We start from the raw sequence: 16,698 nt of genomic DNA on the forward strand, positions 1-16,698 counted from the left end.
GCAGTAGCCAACTGTCCAAGGCCACCAGAGACAATCCAGAAGCCAGAGAATCTGATCCAAGGTTTTACTTCCAAACTGCATGGATACAGAAAGTTTTGGCAATGTTTCTGGATCTTCCAGGATCTCAACAAGTAGCTGTTCATACAGGACACAGCACTTAACCACACAGATCTTTCAGCACCACACTTTTCTCAGGTGTTTCCCTCTTGGCCCTTTCTGACAGTTGTTTGACAGATGATACAAATGGCCGGACACAGATTTTAAAGTCAGATATTTACGACAACAAATTACAGCTGATGTCTTCGCTGTAATGCTTTGTGACACAAATAGTTAGGGAGAGTGACACAGTTGGGAAATAATGTAAGTGGAAGGCGTTTGGAACAGCTCAGGATCCACCATGACTCTGCGCTGCAATTCACTACTTTTATAAGAATTTCATGATGCACTTTCTGGGTGAGACACAGAGTCAACAGGTCTGTTTCCATTGACTTCCCTCTTTTTTATCAAGCCCTAGTGAGACAGCAATTCCGAGTCAAAGCATACTCAGCAAAGCTCATACACAATTAGATCTTGCAATTGGTTTTTCAAACTTCACTCCTTTAGCGTTCACTGCCGAGCGTAAATTTCCACCTTTTTCATCTTTAAAGAGGAAAGAACTTTTCTTTGTGCTAGAGAGGAAGAGACATCACAAACATTTCTGCCTCATCATGGACTTCCATAGAGAATTCTTAGCATGCTGAGTCAAATACAATTCCTGATCTTTTCTCCCTAGTTTGTTCAATAGTGAGGTAAGACAGGAGAGGAAAACAAGCGTGTGGTCTTGATGTTATTCAGGTTGGCAGCACCTGATCTGATGCTATTATTCTGGAAGCTTTCTTTTGATAGCTGTACATTGCCCCAAAGACATTGGTCAACTAAACAGCAGAGCTAAAGCATGGCCCTCTAACATCAGTTTTGTTGGTGAAACAAAATAGCAAAAAACATCAAACCCAAACACATCCCCCCCCAAAACCAAATCAGCCTGGAGACTGGGTGGGCATGAGCTGAGTTGCAGATATAAACTATTGCTGCAAATTCTCAACATTATTTGAGCCTGTATGCTAGTCTTCTCATGAACATAACAACTCTAAGAAAACAAGAGATTTAAATAAATATAATTCAAAGGAAAATGAGGGCAAAAAAAGCATTCAATGAATAATTAGGTGGTACTAAAGAGTGTGACCCTTTTTATTTCTTTTTTGACAGGCAGACTAAACTTTACCATTCAAAGTTTTCAACTAGCAGTTGGAGGACAGACACACAACATAGTGTCAGACTTGCTCTACAACATTTTAACAACACTTTGATGCACAGACAGTGCTGACACTCCAGGCATATCTTTCACTCACTTAAAATTAATTGTAAAAGATGGTTTATGAATCTTGGAAGATTACACAACTCACTCCTATAAAAACACACAGGACAAGTTTCAAAGAGCTCATTTAGAGAAATAATATATTGTGATTGTTTCACATATAGAGGGAGTTGGGGTATAAAAATATGGATCCTGGTGTGCATCTGAATGCCTTTAACTTCTGAATAAGTATTTGAACTTGCTATTCCAGTTCTAGAACATCATTAGCTTAAAATAATCATATAAGACTATCATATACAGGAAAGAGTAGCAAAATCTGGCCCTGTGTTGCTGTGCAATAACTCAATAAATCTGGCCCTACTTAGGTTTCAGTGGCCACCAACAGCGTGAAGTATTGCTCAGTAGGAGAAAATACAGCAAAGCCAGTCCAGAGTAACCGGCCCATTTTAATTAAAAAACCAGAATGCAACTGAAGGTTGCTTTAGGCAATAATGGTAAAGTTGAATTAACATCGGCATGGGAAACCTTCCATTTATCATCCTGGAATGATCTCATTTTAACATGTTTATTGCATGTATTATTTCTAAACATTTCTAAATTCTAACAGCCTATAATAAACATGAAGAACAGAAGTTTTCATTTTGGATCACTAAAATGGCCTTGGGATTCTTGCGTTCAGTTGCTCAACAAGCTATTCATTGTCTTGGCGTAGAGAGAGACTTAACCCAGAACTGTGGACTGACTCAAACACCATCCAGTGGTAAATGGGAGTTACTACATTACAGCAGCAGCTCTGTCTACACTACCTGCCCTTTACAAGAAATGTAGTTAAAGTATTTTTGAAAACTGGACAAACAGGAAGGCAACTCTACCTCAGCTGAAGGGAAAACAGCTAAAACAGAAACCTAAAGATATTGGGATGGAAAAGCAGATATGAGAAAAACCAAACCCCAGTAATTAGAGTTGCCATTTTATAGCAGACTTCCAACAAATAACCTTCAACAACCCCAGCTAGTGAATCAGTCTCTACAATGAGACAATAAAAGTGGTTTCTGTGGATCAACCATGATCTCTGCACTGATTAGCATATGACATTTATATTTTAAAAGTATGCACCTTGTAAGTCACATGCTTGTTGCATTTTAGTCCTGCTATGTCCCCTGGAGAGCAGCGTTCAGCACCACACTACCTGCCTTTCCAAAGCCTGGCTCCTCTCCATGTCCCAACCAGGCTTACACGTCTGATACACCCTGAAAGAAGAGGTTAAATAGCCATAACAGAAAGGAAGGAAGGAAACATAACTGCTCTGTTAAAAAACAGAAACATTGTTGACTCCTTTCTAGACAATCATAGTTCTTTGCATCCTTTGGAGAAAAGATTCATACAAATTACAATGTCATTGACTACTCTATTGTAATGCATCCAGACAAGAGACACTGTTCTTTTCCTCCTTCCTCTGCCATCTCAAAGAGCCTTGTACTGCTATCAGACATTCCTAAAGCACTTTACAAACATATTACTTGCCTGCATTGCTGTACTTCACACAAAATTCAAAAGGAAAACAAACCAATTTGTGAGACAACAGCCTAGACCCTCCTCTTTACCTGACTTTAGTCTGATTTCCAAAACATTCATATAATTGTCTTTCACATGTTTAACATTGCTTCTACCCATACACTTCAAATTATAGAAAGATTTCAGTTAGAAGAGACCTCTGGAGACCATCAAGTCCAACCACCTGCTCAAATCAAAGCATACAAAGCATGCTATATACATATATATAAAAATAAAAATATCTTGGTTCAGGTTCTCAGTGATGTTTGACTTCAGTGAAGATGTTCTGATACTTTACTGCACATTTGTTCTTTTGTACAAGTAACTAGAATTCCCTTGGCAGGAAGTTATTGTTATTATTTAAACACATGGAAAAACTGAGGGAGAGAATTTAAATGCATCCCTGTTTATCCATCTGGGAATCACCATTAAGATCCGAAGATCTCAGGCGGGATGATCTCATCAAAATATAAATCATTACATCAGATTTCTACCTTATATATTAGGTGGAGTACTAGCTGAGAAAATTAATTAATTTCATTTAGTATATTAGAACAAATGAATCAGAAAATTTAATTTCTGAATTTGAGAGATGCATTTCCAAACATAAAACTCAAGTGTTTTCTTATTGTGTTTTAATACCTTGGTCCTGGAGTATTCTGACAGCCATAAAATAAATAATCTAAATCACTACCAAAAGAATGAGCGGCATATTACTTTTAGTCCTTAAACCATCAGAATTCTTACTAAAGAAGAGAAAACAAATAGAAGAACCCAAGAAACAAACAAGCTCCATAAAAATAATTAATACCTAAAATGTTCTTATTTGCCAGGAGTTGGCATATTTATCCCAGCATGCCTGCTCATATGAAGCATGCCAGAGACCTTAATGGGAATTCTTATCTTAACAAAATGACCTCGTACCTAGTGAATACTTAGAAAGTGCCAACAGAGCTCATGATATCCAAGTAGCCTAATGGAACAAACTCACGACGTTTTCTACAAATAACAACACAGGGTTATGTCAACACAGTTGTGTTGAATTTAGTGCACCATAATACACATACTGGAAAGACTGCATGAGATAAATCGTATTTTTAAAGATATTCTTTTGTATGTATTTTGTATTTATAAATAATAAAAAAGTGAACTTCAATGCCAACAAAACCTCTCTAACACTCCAACATAGAGTCAGAAATTAGTGCAGGTCTGAATGTGACTGAAGCCCATGGATGTTTTCCACCCAAACCCATAATATTCCACACACCGTTCATGTAAATTGACATCAAGTTTGCTCTGTGGCAAAAGAAACTGTAGCAAGAGAGAAACAAGTTCGAAATTTTGAAGAATAGAGAAGGCTGGCATCTAAGGTGACACAGAATGCAGGAAATATGTTTAGTTTTAAAGCCAGGTGATGGCATAGCCATTGGGAAGAGGAAAGACAAGAGAAAGAACAAGAAGTGACTAATTCATTAAGTAGAAAGAGTTATGTTTTTCTCTTCAATCTCAGCAACACTTGACAGCAGGTAACTTCTTCATTTCCTAAGCCTCAAAACAGGTAAGAGTAGTAGATGAACACACAGTCTATTCACATTTTGAACAGCGACAAAGTAATCAGTTACACCATCAGTAACAATAAACCAGTCAGCTATATGAAGTTAAATATTCCATTGGAGCAAATACATACATCCAACAGCTGGTAAGTTATACTGCTAGCAGCTTTAGGAAGAAATCACTGCATTGTTTATGTTTGAGCTGATTTTTAAGTCTTTGGCAATATGATTTTTTAAATGGGAAGATAAGACATTATACGAAGCTTACTTGGTTTCGAAATACCATTCTATCTCTACATGGATATGCTGCTACAGCATAGTTTCCTCTGCTGCTGTGAGTTATCTATAAGCATTTATAGTACCGCACTTTATTCACCCACTTTCATGCTTTCAAAATCTACTGGGTATGCTTTCAGGTTAAGCATATGAAAATCTTACTCAGCATAGCTGAAAACATGAATATAAATAGGTGATTCTAACCTAATTCAATAGGATTGTTTAGTGTGCTTCACAGATTAGTAATGTTTTCTTCACACAGACAAAAATATTAACCATAAATGTTTTGGTGTTTGGTTTGGTAGCCTAAATGATCCCTTCCTTCATTGAAAAATTTTGCAAGAACTCATTAAACGAGCTGAATTGAACATAAGATACTAGGAAACACTCGTGGCTAATGAGTTACATACTTTAATGAATGCACTGGTATTTGACAGTGCAAGAGCAGAGAGTAAGCTCGAGAGTGCTGTATTCTGAGAGTACAGTAGCACACAGCTTTGGCCTGATATCTACACAAGGTCCACTGTGAAGCAGGGTTCACATTTGCAAAAACTGTGTACCCTTCACTACTTGATGTGATGTTGCTTTTTAAGTCCTCTTTTCACACAATTTCATAGCTGCATTCAACTCAGAGTGAGCTTTATTCCTGATACAGCATGAAACTAAAACAGTTGCTTCGGTCAGAAGTATTTGGGAACAATATGATTTTTGGAAGAAACGAAGTTAGAACTGCTCCATAGAGAACACAATTTTAAATCTCATGTATAGAACAAATGGGAGATGCTTGTGGAGTGAACTAGCTTCTTAAATTTCAACTTCAGACTACGATATTTTTTCCGATGAGACTTTTAAAGAGATGCACTAGTGTGCGACACTTTATAAATACTCTAGACATATTTCAGCCATCACTTTAATGTATACCAAATCTTCTGTTAACAAGTAACTGGTATTGAAGAATAGAAAAGCTTCATAACCTGCAATCATCATCTATGTTGGATGTTCCTTTGAATTTTACACTATACTGGGACTCGGGAGATGTGAGTCCACTGCTGCAAGTTGAGTCTAGGCAAGTTGTATCATCACCCAGCACTTCCCCCCTCCCACATCTGTGGAAACTGTTGGAATCTGGGAAGGCTGAAATTCCCCCTTTGGAATTTTATTAACTAGCACTTTGTTTTTCTTATTTCAGTGCTATGAATAAGTACATGAGCAACTGAATGTCAACTAGATGCTCACAGCATACTTCTCATGTCCCTTACCAATGTTAAAGATCACGTGCCAAGGCTTTTACTTTCATTGTTCTCTGTAAAGCTTTGGAAATACTGTGGTACAGTATAAACAGTGATATATTCCAGATTTCACACAAGCATATATGTACTAGTAACTTGCAGTGTATCAGGAACAAGGGATCTAGCATCACCGAGCTCCAGAAGGAGTGTGATCAGATTTATAATCATATTGGGAAACTATGTGTTACAACAGACATGACTTTTCTCTTGCTTTACCTAAGGAGGTAAAATTATATCTGCTGTCTGTTTTAAGGGAACTAGTGTTGTCCAATGCCTACATTTATAGAATATTTTGTGAGCCTTAAGCAAACGGTGCTATTGAAATAAAAAGCAATATCACCCCCTTTTGACTTGAGCAGCAAACCAATGTGTAGGGCACTGTTTCCATTAGGAGAAACTGATGATAAAGTCAGCTCCTCCTTTGACACAAAGTCCTGTTTGCCTGAACATAAAAGGAATGAAACAGCTGGAGATGGTTTCTTTTCTCTTAATTCTAAGCTTTCTTTTCTCAGCATTTAAAAGCTCTGACACTTTCCTCTAATAAATGGTACCAGTGTTCATGTGGTCCTGGGTGATGTTTTTTTACTGCTTTTTCTTTCTCTTTACAGGCTGTTTTTCCTGGACTGTCCCTCAAACAGTTGTGCTACAGCAATACTCCGTTAAGCCACTCTGTCTGCAACACACTGAAGCCTCACGTGTGTCTTTGTTTTGGGCAGTGTCACATGTATGTGATTTGTTAATAACTTCTTACTAACGTTCTAAAATGGAGGAGGGTGTGAAAGACCCCAGTTTTAACCTACAGCAGTATTATCATCCATACAATCAATAACTAATAATAGTTATGCAAAGGCAAATATTTCTTGGCTGTTCTTAAGTCTAATCTTAAAAGTGGTATACAAAGGAAAATAAACTCAGGCAAAGATTTCCTTCCTTAAATACCATACTATAGTGGCAATCATCCTGCCCAGAAATACATTTTTTAGCAATTGTCTCAATTCCTTTTTTTCCCCTTTTGTAGACACTTCATATGTTCTGGTACTACACTGATGTTCCTGGAAGTTCTCATCCCAAATTAACACCAGTGTGGTGAAGCCAGCTGAACATATTATTTTGTACAGGTACAATTAGTGCAGTATATTGGATGTGGTTATAGCTTAAGCCACTTTTTACCTTAACAGCTTTGACAACAGTATCTCCTACTACAATTATAGTAGCGTAAATGTGCTTTGACTAGTATGGCTTTACCGTCACACGGATACCTTTTGACTGGTAGTGTATTTCATTAATTACTTGGCTATGTGCAGGCAAAGGAATGAGAATATTATGATATATCGGTAGAAACAGCAGTGCAGGTATTTCTGAGGATACATTCTGCAGTACTTTTACTGAATTAACTTATCCTCTTTTTTTCTTTTTTTTGCCTTCTCACCAAGGACATTCAACAGAAAATAAAAAGGATATGGCTTTGATTTTTGCTTTCGAAGCTCACATAAAACATATTTATCAACAGTGCCTGCAAGAGATGAGCAAACATTTGTCAAAGTTCTCAACAGCCAAAATGAGTGCAGCTTATTAGTATTACCTCCGAAACAGTTGGTTTATTTTACTTCTGTTTTATTTCATAATGAAACCCACTGCAAATCCTAACTCAGGGGAAAGAAAAAAATATCAAAGCATCTTGTTTTGTCTTCACCTGGAATTCTGCTCCTTTGCAAGAATAAATAGCACAATTACCTTCCTAATAAGACCACAATATTACAAGGCATTGTTGCTGGACAGGTTTTCCAGTGACTTGTAAATGAGACTTTATCAAGTACAGCAACAGACAAAAAAGGAAACATTTTTAGGTTTTAGATCCTAGAGACACAAGACATCATTTTCTTTTAAGCAGGTGTGCCCTCCTGGGCAGCTGCTTAAGATTAGTAAATTACAAGCTCGGGATTTTATTCTTAAATATGGCTAAAGAATAAAATCTTTAGTCTGGCAAGTTGGAGTCAAACTGCCACAATGAGCACCTGTTGAGAAAGCCCATTATTTGAAGCTGGGGGTTCTGGGTGAAAAGATCACTGTGAATTAATTTTGATTGCTTCACAAAACTCTGCATAGCAAATGGTCTCTGGCAGGGGTGTCAGGGGACTGCCATTTGAAGGCGAGAAGAAAAGATTTTGTTTCTAGGAAGGTAACATAATCTCTACAGTGACATTAAAACACACCAGTGGCTGCACTTGCTTGAATCTCTTCTCTGAAACAGATTGTATGTGCTTGGTTTACCAGGTATTATGTTTTGGGAGGGGAAAGAGAAACAATTGATATCAAAACCTTATCTAAAAGATTAGCTAAAAAGAATATGGCCAGAGATCCATGAATCCTGAATTGTTAAGGCACTTGTTTGCTCACAAGTTTATTCGCAGCCACATTTCTGTGTGTTCTGGATTGCTACATATTATACTTTGCCAAAATGGAAAAGGAGGAAAAGAGAATAAATAAAACCAAAGTTTTTGCAGTTGACTAAATAAATCAGCAGCTTTCTTGGATAAGTTAACTCTAATAGTAAGTTAAAGTAACACTAAGGATAATACAAATACCTGGTAAATATTTAGCTTTTCTGGTATACAGGCTATTGAATATAGAGCAGTTTCTGTCTCTCTGAAAAGAAGTTTCCATCTGAAATACACAAAAGTGCTACCTGTCTGTCATCCCCTGATTAAATCTAAGGCCAAGCTTACCATCTGTTTGTGCAAATGAAAAGCATAATATTCCACCAATTACTCTGCATGATCACTTTACTTAAGAGTTTCCTGCAAAATGATTTTCAGTTCATCCAGGTCTTATTTTTAGAACAAAAAGAATCACCAGAAAGCACTATGCTTTTAGCTAATAATCATAATCCGGTTGACTTTATGCTTGATTTGCCAACTCTTAGCCATTAATATTACATGAATTACAACTTCTATGATTCCTTCAAAACTGATTGTAAAAGCTATATACATGTGAAGATTATAAAATGCTCATATTGACTTTGCTTTTTATGTGTTCTGTTTTTAAGGCAACCTGAATTATATCATCATCGGGGTATTAATTGCACCTACACAAAAATTTAATGTGCTTGGATTTATACGGGTACCAGAGGCTCGTGTCTATGCCTAGCAAAATCACTGCAGCTGTAATCAACTCAGAATACAGCCACACATTCCATTAAATAAAAATAACTGAAGAACTCTAGATAAATCAGGTGCTGCACTTTGTTAATTTATGGTATAGCTAGGAATCACTCTAGTATGAGACCACCAGGCATCTCATCTTTACAACTTCTGCAGTATCTCTGTGTTACACTACAGGGCACATGATGGCCACTTAAACAAAGAAATACTGACACTGTTCTATTTCATTCTAGAAACCAGACCAATATACTGTCACAATCCCAAACCAGAAGTATTAGAAGACATCTTCGAGCAGTGATGTGTTGCTGTTGTAAATAAAATTGAGAAACTGACCTGTTTGGAGTTGAAAGTAAACTCTGCATTGTCCAAATGTACGTCAGCTCCATTTACCTGCACATGCTTTTGACAACACTCCAGCCCTGCAGCCCTCATGCCCAGCCCCTGCCATGCCAGAACCTTCCCAAAGATGGATGCCCAAGGGAGGAGCTGACTGCACAAAGACAATGCCTAGTTTAAATCACTTGTACTGAACAATTTGGAGCCTTTTCCATCAATTTCCACCCCCTTCCCCAAGCCTCTGCTGTCCTGAATATCTCTTGAAATTATCACATGTATCTCTTTAAGCAATACATTTATTCTCTTGTTAATTCCGCTCTTATAACTTAACCAATATCAGGCATGCATCAAGGGGTAAAAGTGGGGGAAAAAAAAAAAAAAATCCCTAAGATGCTGTTTCATCTTTTTCTCTATTTTGTTTTTTTGTTTTTTTTTTTTTTTTTAAGATAAAAGTATTTCTAGTAATACCCCTGTGATTCTATTACAGCACATTCAAAAAGAAAAGCACACTGGAAAAGTATGAGCAGTGGGAAATAGGCAACATATCCTTCTGTTTTTTTTCTTTGTGTCTCAAAAATAAACTACAAATTTCCTATGTTGAAAAGTTCTTCCTTAAGTTAATAAAATCTGTCACTTTCCATAATGGTTGATTTGAAGAAAGTCCACAGGTGCAGTATTCTGTAGTTCACAGCTTGGGAAGTCAAGGCTTATAATAAAAAGCCCTCTGTGTTATGGTCCTCCTTCCCCATCAATTCACATCAAGTATTATTAGAATCATCTGCCACCTCAGTGGTGCTTCCTCTGTGCTCAAACTGCAGAAGCAACAATGACATTTTACTGCTCTGCAGGTGCTGCTGTGTGTGGTCACGAACACAGAAGTGTGGCCTGCTATTGTTCTCCAGTAGCACTTTGATCTCAAACACAAAAAGCCACAGAGCTGGCTGCCCTATTCACTCTTATGCTGGGTGTATAGGGGTGGGAGAAAGAAGAGGTGACAAGAGATGGGCAATCCATAATATTTATTTCAACAAATGCTTCAAATCTTTTTAAACATCGTAAGAACATGGCTCATTAAACTACAACAGCCCTGAAATTGTGTTATAAAACCACAAAACAAAAATCAATACTTCTGCTGGAAAGGAGGTAATGAAATATATCGAGTTGGTTGAAAAGTGGTTTGTATGAATCATAATATTATTATGTGCACATCACTTCTACTCCCAATACTTAAAGTTAACAAACTAGGGAGTGCTTTCTTTCCCATCACTTAAACAGGTGCTACAAGGTGGTATTTATCAAAGTTATTTTCCAGACTCAATCCTTCTGCCATAAATAATGCTGGGATATAGGAGGCTTAGCAAAGGGAGATCAATTCAGTGCATATTTGCTACCTGAGCTTCAGCTGTTGTATTATTTCACAGTCTGATCAATACTGTGCTCTGTAAGAAAGGAAAAAGCCCCAACACTCTGATGAGTCACTGTAGGTTTATTAGCAAACCAGAAGGATGCAACGTTTCTGATTTCAGTAAAGACTAAATTTCGTAGCAGCGTTTGACCACTATTAAATAGTTTAACTCTCTGTTTCAATTCTTTTGCAATGACTTGTCCAGATTTTCAGCAGTGTTACATAAATGCTTCTGGAATCAACAGTGCTGAAAAAAATCCCCTGGAATATTATTTAGAATTCTCTCTCATTTATTTTAAACTGGGGTTATTGCTCCTCAAGTGAATCCAGAGAAATCTGGTACTTTAAAATATTTTTACACAGGCAAGCAATAACGGCATTTAAAAAATGAACACGGAACAGTATGAGATGAAGGAATGGGAAGGAAGCACTCAAGACGGTGGCCTAAATTATTCAGTTCTCCCACATGTTAATGTGGGTTTTTCCACTCAGAAGCTGTATGGGTTATATCAAACAAAACCAAAGAAAAATTTACCGCTCACCACTCACAGCCCTTCACATAAACACATTGTGAAAAGTTTCTTAGTATCCTCCCCAGGAAAAAAATCCATCATAAATACCTAGAAATAATAAAGGAAGGAAGAAGACACTGAATAGTAACTAAATGACACTAGCAAAAGGTTCAGCAGCTACTAGCAGACACTGTGCTCTCACCCTGCTCAGAAATAAACCCCCAGATCTGCAAGAACTGCCAATCCCTGCCAACCTCCTTTTGTAGTGTAATCAAGAGGAAAACTGCAAAAAACTTCACATAACAAAATTCATCCATTTAAACGGACAGTGCTATATCCACACAAGTCTTTGAAGAAAAAATAAAGAAGAAAACCATATATCAATAGCTAAGGGATAGAGCAAACTAAAACCAGTTTTTTAGACTTGTGCAGAGTGCTTAGATCAACTATTTCCACCAAAAAAGAAAACACATAGTATTAAACAGAGCCCAAGATAGGCTCTGGGAAGAGAGGAATACAGAGCGTAACATAAGACCTCTGTACATCTGATTTGCTGAAGAGAACCAAGATGAGATCAAGCCTTGATTTAGGACAAGCTCATCCAAGACATTTCCATAGTTACCACTGCTGTAGCCAAAAACTTCTCTGCACATCACTTCTTGCACTATGAACACTGACAGGGTAAATTGAGCCATTTTACTGCACTTAGCCACTCCAAAGTCTCCTGTACTGGAGATCTACCTTAATAGAGGTGTGTCCGTCCCCTCATTTTAGATGGTGGCACTGGAAAGACTCAGAAAAGCTTAGTTTTACACCCAAACAGAAAAATCTCACGTCCTACAGCTGGGGGCTAATTCTGCAAAAACTAAGGAAAAGTCATCCTGTAAACGAACATCCCAGCTTCCCTTCAGCATGCAGAACGGACTTGTCCCTCTAATTCCAGAAGGGAACCTTTCCAAATTATGCTTTGATTTTACTATCGAATAGGAGAGGAAGAAAAGGTGCTACAGCTGGTAGCTATTGATATTTAATTTTAAATTTATTGTTTTCTATAAATAGTTTTATCTTTCACCAGCCTTACTGCTGTTAGAACCTTTTCCAGTAACTGTTAACATTACACAGAGACTTAAATCCTGAGAGAAAAAAAGGAGGAGGGGATGGAATACTAGAGACACCTACTAATCCTAAAGAGAGATACATCACATCACCATAGGACTCCCTAGTACTTCTACAGTAAACTAACTGTACACTAATTTCATCTACTTAAGGTCAAATCTCCCCCGGGACTTATTTGGAAATGCCGCAGCGTGGATTTGTACAGCACACAGCTCCCCACAGCCACATCCCGTGTCCGCTGCTGGTGCCAGACTACATCATGGCTCTGTCAGCCCCGCTGCTTGTACATGTAAAGACCAATTGCTTTCCTTTGATTTTTTAAAAAAAGTCATTATTTTTGGGGGGGTGAAACTGGTGGCCGGACAGAACAGGCAATAGGGTGATCTCAGTGCGTTTGACTAGGATGTCAGCTTGTAACTGTCCACTGCCGTGGGATTTGGGCCATGATTTTAAGTGCCTTTGTGTCAACACACTTTAAAAGCCTGATTTTCAGACAGCACAGCACTTTCTAAAAATCATGATTCTTTGGGATGGTTTAAATTTAGCATTGAATATACTGAAATAGCAAAATAAAGCATTGAAAAAAGCTTGAAATTTAGGCCAAGTTGCAAGGGGGAGGAAGGGAGGAGGGTGGAAATTGCTGCCCATGTTCTTCATGTCTCCTGTTACTGTTGTTACTGTTGTCAATATCTAATTTTCAGATAAAAAGAAAGCCCTTCAAGATGAGTAACAGATAAAGTCAAGACTTCAGGCTTTAGTTGACAGTTACTTCAGACTCCTGATGAAATGAAACTCACTCTGTTCTGTTTGTCCACAAGACAGTCAGGGAAAGAACATCTAAACCTAAGCATAACTTGCTGACTTGTATCGCACATGGCCAGTGTTTCAAAACCCAGGGCTACCCTTTCAAAAGCAAAGATCGTCACTGCCATTTATGGGGTTATAAAGAGCAAACTAGCCAAACAGAGAAAATCTTTCAGAGGATCCAAAAATATTTCCTGTCTTTATCAGCATTCCTAGTGCTCAACAGTGGAGCAGCCATACCTACCTGTATTTCAACACACGGCTGTGCTACTGTGCCTGTTGCTCATAATTTTATATAGTACATGGAGATATAGGCTCTCTGGGAGAAAACAAAGAACATCAGAAAATACTACAGAGACTTACACCAGGAACAACAGCTGCAGGACTCCAATTTGCATGTTTTATTTCAGTGCACTCTCCATCATACCAGCACTGGCCCTTTCACATCTTCCTTCCTACCTCACACATACCTACTTCAAACAAACCAGGAAGGCAAATGCAACAAGTCTGGTCATAAACTGTCATACTGTACCTCATCCAGCATTCTTCTTCTGATTAAATATGACCTTTTCAATTCTACATACTTTGTTTTACCATTTTTTTCATGTATATAAAGGGAACTCATCACCTAAAGTCCAGGCTGAAAGTTATCTGTGATAAATATCACTGAAGTTGGAAATCAACTACAGGCACTTGTCTGCAAGACAAGCAATGCAATTACTCTTTCCTGGTACTGTGCCTGAGAAAGAGACATTTTGTGTACATCGAAGATTTTAAAAAATTGTGGCTACATTCAATATTTCAGAAAAAAACACAGGATCTCTTGAGACCTTTTGCAAAAACTGATAATTTGTTCTTACGACTACCGTAAACACGTAAGCATGTATAACACAGCATTTATTTCATCTGATAAGTGGCAAATGTTGTACTGAGTTATCAGCAGAGCACTTCCAGGTGTTCTGATAGATGCTGAAATTCAAAATAGCTGGTTTGTACTTGATATTTTATAACCATTCATATTCCAAGAGGGTACCATGTATGGTATACACACATTGTAAAAGACCAAGCTGAACCGTTTCCCATCTAAGCATCCAAAATAAAAAGTAAAGGGGAGGAACTATTGTTAACATTGTTTTATAAAGTGCATCAAGAGATCAGAGTAACTTGCCCGAGATCACACGTGCCCATATCCAGGGATGAAACTTCCGTTTCCTAAATTAGCCACTCACACTTTAACCATGAGTGAAACATTTACATAAGCCTCCAAGGTTCCAAGCCACACGCAATTAAACTGTAATAAATTCCATTCAACAGAACTAAAAATAAAGGAATATGTGTGCATCAAATTAGTGCATGCATCAGTAAATAGAGGGTGAAAACAAAAGCAAAGTCATACATTCAAACAGCACCAATTCAGGATTTAAATTTCAGTATCGCTCTCAACTTTTCATTTCCACTAATGGCTTTTAAGAAAGCCAGACATTTTTCCTCAATCCATTTTACCTTTTCCCTCCATTTGACAAATATTGATTCTCATTTCCTCCAAGTTTAAGTGCATTGAATGCTATTGTGACTGGTTTGTTTACTTTTTTGTTTGTGTCCCAGCTTTATTGAGGATGCCAGCATGAACACATACAGCTTTGGAAAGAGAAAATTGGTTTAATAACTATTTCAAATCCAGGAGAGAACACAGGAGTTCAGTCTATTTTTTTGTATAGGTCAATCCACAAAAGTGACTCTAGATGACTACCTAATGTCAGTGAGGACACTGCTGAAGTAATAGCCTCAGTGTTTTAAGCTGTTACTACTGTGCTCTGTCACAACAGGACAAACTACAGAGTGTTCTCCCTCCACTTAAGTCCATCTTAAAAATGCCTTCGGCTGCATTTTAAGGTAAGCCCAATTTTGTAGACAGTTGGACAGGAGGCTTGGTTTGGAAGGTAATATCTCATGAAACTGTAGCTCAAACAAGTGGTAGCTTTATGAATTCTTTTCTGCCTGACTCACAAATTCATAGAATCAACCTATTTTCAAAATATGATCTCCTTAAGCTTTGCGAACCTGTTTGGTACATTTTGGACACTTGCCTATCTTAAGGTCTTATTCACCAAATAAGAAATCACTTCGCCTCTGCAGTGATATGAATAAACGGTGCTTATGCGAGCTATTCAACCCATTCAAATATGGAGAGGGGGGAATCTCAGTGAACTGAAAGGAAAAGACAGTAACACCTTAAACTGCCACAGACACTGAAGCAGAAATTGTCTGTGCAGCACTCAGACATTCATCACTGTTAGAAGCCAAAATAAGTTGAGCTGACTTAAGCAGGGGGTTAAATTGGTTTACATGTATCAGCAGCAGAGGTCTACGCTGGTATTAAGGGATCCCCACAGCTGAACTAACTAGTGATCTAACCATCACTAACAGCCTTGTTCTCATCAACAGCTCTGACACAGGTTTCTGAGAGGACTCGGTGTTCAGCCTAGACAAGTAAACAGACACACAGACCTTTAAAATCTGTTCTGTCTCTCTCTATATAATTTGCTATTCTGTAAAACCTCTAACCAACAGAAAGACAGGAGTTCCTATGAATGTACATTTAGCATTGAACACAATTATCCACTTAGTTATTGTAGATATGAAACAAATGTTAGTTTCACTATGTATTAACTGACATTTTAAAATCCCGATGAAAGGAAAGCAGTTTAGAATTATTCACTGCTGAAGTAAGCTTATTTTCAAAACAGGCACTGCTTTGAAGAAAATCTTAACATCATCTGGTTAGTCTCACTGCCTCCACTTGGAAATTATTTTTCACGGAAAAGATGGAGAAAAGAAAGCAAGCCGTGACCGGTGGGGTTAAATGCATGATATTGTGCCAGACCACTTAATTTTTTGCTTTCCATATTCAATTCTAAATACTGTTTCTGTTGCACCACCTGATGCCAGGTGCTGCAGGGCTTCTGCTACACTCACCTGACATTGTGATGCTGCATTTTTAAGACCTTTAAATAATGAAAATAGACCTTTGCACTTGAGAAGCGCCCTGGTCAAGAGAGCTGTCTGTACACATGATGTGACTGTCTGCTAACACAGTGAGACTTCTTACTTTTGAAATGAAATGACACCAGAAGTTTCAGGGCTGATCGTTCCAGCGAAGACCTTTCTTATTAGCACTGGTGACAATTTCTAACATGGGCACAGACATGTTTTTGCTCCCCATGCAACCTAAATTTAAACTGCTTTCCAAACATGACGTTCTGAAAGTAAAGAGCAGCCTGCAATTTGAGTCAATTAGTTAATTGCTGTAAAATGAAGACTAAATCACTTCCTTGCTC

At 37.8% G+C, this 16,698-nt stretch overlaps 1 long non-coding RNA gene across 7 annotated transcripts in view; it reads right to left on the reverse strand.

Moving 5' to 3' along the window:
• Positions 1 to 16,698, reverse strand: part of LOC139829077 (uncharacterized) — a 215,115-nt gene that overhangs the window by 195,817 nt on the left and 2,600 nt on the right. The gene's annotated exons all lie outside the window — the stretch shown is intronic.

Source organism: Patagioenas fasciata, chromosome 13 (assembly GCF_037038585.1).
Source record: "Patagioenas fasciata isolate bPatFas1 chromosome 13, bPatFas1.hap1, whole genome shotgun sequence".
NCBI classification, from domain to species: Eukaryota; Metazoa; Chordata; class Aves; order Columbiformes; family Columbidae; genus Patagioenas; species Patagioenas fasciata.